We start from the raw sequence: 4,044 nt of genomic DNA on the forward strand, positions 1-4,044 counted from the left end.
AGGGCTCAGCCTTGGGATTCAGTGACCCTACAGCAATCGGTGGACCCCAAAAGCTTGGCATTCACCTCAGCTGTCCCAAAGGCTCAGCCTTGGGATTCAGAGACCCTGCCTATGCTTTTCCACTGTCAGTCTATACTTTAGCCTAGTAGAAGTGGGACTGCCTGGGAACACAGGAAACGCTTACCCACTTGGTCTGATGAACAGCCAGGTGTGTGTGTGTGTGTGTGTGTGTGTGCGCGCGCGCGTGCGCTCATGTGTGTGTATGTGCAAGTGCTAAGCCAGGGTTTTTACCCACTTAATACTCTGTCAGGTTTGGGGTATGTTTACCTGAGCACAATAGGGGCTAAAAGATACCCTCACCGCTCTTCTCTTGGGTAAATGGAATGCGACTCACAGCAGCTGTGCTGGGAAAAGCAAAGACGCACCTGCGCAGTGCACTGATCAGGCAGGTGAACGGCAAGTAGGGGCGGGAGCTCCAGGGCCGCAGTCGGGAGCACTGCCGTGAAGTGCTCGCTGCTAAACTGCTTGTTCACTTGGGATTTGGTTTTTCAGAGTTCCTTTGGTTTTTCTAGTAGAAATCGCCCTGCTCCGTACAATGGTGCATGAGAAGCCAGATTCGCAAGTTCTGAGAGGTTGCAGGGCAGCCATTGCACCATTCGGGCACGGGTGACGATGATGACGGCTTTGGCCATGTGCGCCCAAGTTCCTGCGACATGAAATGGAGCGAGATTTCATGGGCGCAGACACAGGAGTCCAGATCTTCTCAGTTCAAGAGACAGGAAAGAACTCCACCGATGTGCGTACATATTGACTAGTAGGTTTTTGGGGTATGTGTGGGGGTACCAGGGTTTGAACTCAGGACCTCGCACTTGCCAGGCAGGTGCTTATACCACTGAGCTACATCCCCAGCTCCTAACTAGTAGAAATGGTACAAGATGGTCATGCAAACAAATGAAACAATCCAATGTTAGAACTAGGTCTGAAAATATGCTGAGGATAGTGGCAGGGTTGAAAGCTGTTGGATGGAATGCCAGCGCTGCCATTCAATACTGGAGGGTCTCTGTGACAGATGAAATGCTACAAGACGATGTTAAATACACAAATGCTGGAATGCAAGTAAACCGTCCTGTGTGCACCAACTACCAGGCTAAGAACTACATGTATTGTTTCGTCTTACTCACTACCCTGAAAGCATGCTGTATTTACCAGGGCTTTCTCATGGTAACTGCAGAAATGTAAAAGACATGCAGAGAAGCAAAGGATGTAGGTCGGAGGTTTGTAAAATAATGATGACACTGAGATACAGTTTCCTTAAAAGTTGCCTGAGTTTTTATGACAAAAACCAAGAAAGCAAAAGACCTGATCATACAGCTGTTGTCCTCTCACGGCTTGAGAGATTTGTATTTGCACGCAAGCTACACACCATCTGAAGACAGTGTTAGGGTAAACCAGTGCACAACTGAGACTACCAAGGCAGACAGAGTGCAAGCAGTGTTCAAGAATTTGCTGCAGACCGTTGACCTTGATAAAGGGTGAGAGAATGTTGTATGACAGAGTTTAGGAATGGGAGGAGGGTGCAAAATTTGGGGCCTCTGCGTAGGGGGTCTGGGCTGGCTGATAGTGTGGGGCTGGTACAGCAGAGTGTGGACAGACACAACATGGCCCTTGTGGTTTTTCACAGATTAGTTCTCTGAAGGTTGAGCTGTGGGGGAGCTGCCAGATTCCTGTCACATGCTGTGTGCTTACAGGTGTGAATAGCAGATGGGCTCGGGGTGTTCTTCTCTCGTAGCTGGGCAGGGGGTCTAGTTTGGAGACCTGAGATACAGGACTTCTGATGAACATCTTGCAGCATTTCATAATTTCTATAACTTCAAGCAATGTATTCCCCCCAAACCTTCAAAATATGGCATAAAAATTTATGCCTTTATAGACACAAAGACTTATTATGCTTTCAATTTAGACATTCATCCTGGAACTCAGCCACCAAGTCCTTATTTATATAGTAATAAACCAAATGATGTGGTGAATGGACTCGTTCCTCCCATCTCCCAAAATAATTGGAATGTGACACTCGGCCATTGGGTCACCAGTTTGCAGTTGACGTTGCACTTGCTAACAGACCATAGGTTGAATAACAACTGGATAAGGGGTCTGCAAGAAGGAAGAAAGCGACAATGCCAAGTGAAATGTTGTAATTTCACAGCAGAGAACTGTATAGTGCAATCTTTGGATTTCAGAAAGATTTACATTGTATTTGGCAAAGAAAAACAGATTGGTGTTGTTGGTGTCAACATTGCACTACAGCAGAGAGTGCAATGTTGGCTGCTAGTGTGGCGCTGGTACATATGTGACAGTGAAACCTTGATGAAACAGATGCCTGAGAGGGACGCGCTACCACAGCGCCGAGGGTGGAGCTGGGGTCGATGAGTTACGCAGTGGCGATGACGTCCTTCAGCTCACGAAGCACTGGCCAATGGGCTGGTTTTGCGTAATCCTAAACCTGTGTGGTATAAATAGTTTGATAGTTTATAAAGAAAATGGCAACTGAAAAATTTCATGGATAAGTTTTCTTAGAGGATTGAGACTGGAACGCAGGAGAGATCAATTACAGAAGAGAAGAAACAAAATGCTTCTGCCCAGGGAGCTACGCAAAAAAATGTGGAGCACAGTGGTGAGCTGACAGGTGAACAGGCAGGTGCAGAATCACAAATGCCTACTAGGACAACAGAGGATGTCACTTGTGCCCTAAGAAAGGACAGGAAAACAAAATGCATTTGCAGTAAGTGTAAGCGATACTTGGCATGGAACGTGCTATTGTCGTGTGTGAAGACAGCCTTGGGCATGATGCCTGAAGAAGAGCTTATTTATGTGGTAGAGTCCTACTGAGATTTTCATTTGAGTTACATGGGAATTTACTTCTGATATTACCTTTTAGCTTTTGTAAGCAAATACACAGCTATATCAAAATATCATGATACTTTTTGGTTTCTCACAGAATATGATGTTCATTCTACACGTACAGTGCATATGAAGATTTTAATGCGTTATTTTATTCATAGTTTAGGTTCCTGTTAACCACACATTATATAAGAACCTCTGGAGAAATCAGCACGACCAGTGAGGTGTTAAGTATGCCCTACGAAAAGGTCGGGAAAGCCAACCACGGCTGCCGTCAGTGAGGCGTGCGTGTAGGGGCTGCTGTTGGCACGTGTGAAGATGCCGTAGGTGTGGGCATTACAGATTGTTCTAGAGCTCTATCAGCATTTTTGTTTTATCACTTAGGAATTTGTTTCTCTTGTTATTTTTTAGACTTTATAGAACAAAAATGTCAATGTGGAAATTTTTGATTTTTTTAATAACAATAAATATTTAAAACTCAATATTTTATTTTTTGATACTACTTTCCTGTTAAGCACTCATTATTTAATATAATAAAATTCATGAAGTTAAACTTAGTAAGGGCCTGCCAAATAGCTCAGCAGCTTAAAGCGCCTGCAGGCAGGTGCAAGGGCTGGAGGTTTGATCCCCAGGACCGGCGTGCCGGCCCCGCCCCTGGGGCGCACTGAGAAGGCAACTGAGACTGTGCGTGGTGGTGCGCGCCTGTAACCCCAGCTCTTGGGGGCTGTAAACAGGCGGGTCACTAGGAGTCCGATCTGCTAGTGAGACCCTGAGCACCCTGCAGACCCTTCCCTAGAATGCAGAAATAAATAAATAAATGGTAATTCACCAATAGAAATACTCTAAAGAGTTCATGTGGCTGTTACTCAGCCACGGTAATGTGCCTCAGGACTGAGTCGGTGCCCCATGGAATGTGCCAGCACAGAGCTCAAGAGCAGGCCTGCGGAGAGAGCTTGGTGGCATACGTGCCTGCCCGGCAAGCGCCGAGTCCTGAGTCCAATCCCTGGTACTGCATGCTGTGCCAGCCCCAAAACTGGGCCTAGTGGTGGGCGCCTGTAATCCCACTGGGGAGACTGAGATGGGGGATCACTATGAGGCCAACTGCAGAGTGAGACCCTGTATCAATTTAAAAAAATAAAATTTTAT

This window comes from Octodon degus, unplaced genomic scaffold (genome assembly GCF_000260255.1).
Source record: "Octodon degus isolate 3935 unplaced genomic scaffold, OctDeg1.0 scaffold00093, whole genome shotgun sequence".
Classification (NCBI taxonomy): domain Eukaryota; kingdom Metazoa; phylum Chordata; class Mammalia; order Rodentia; family Octodontidae; genus Octodon; species Octodon degus.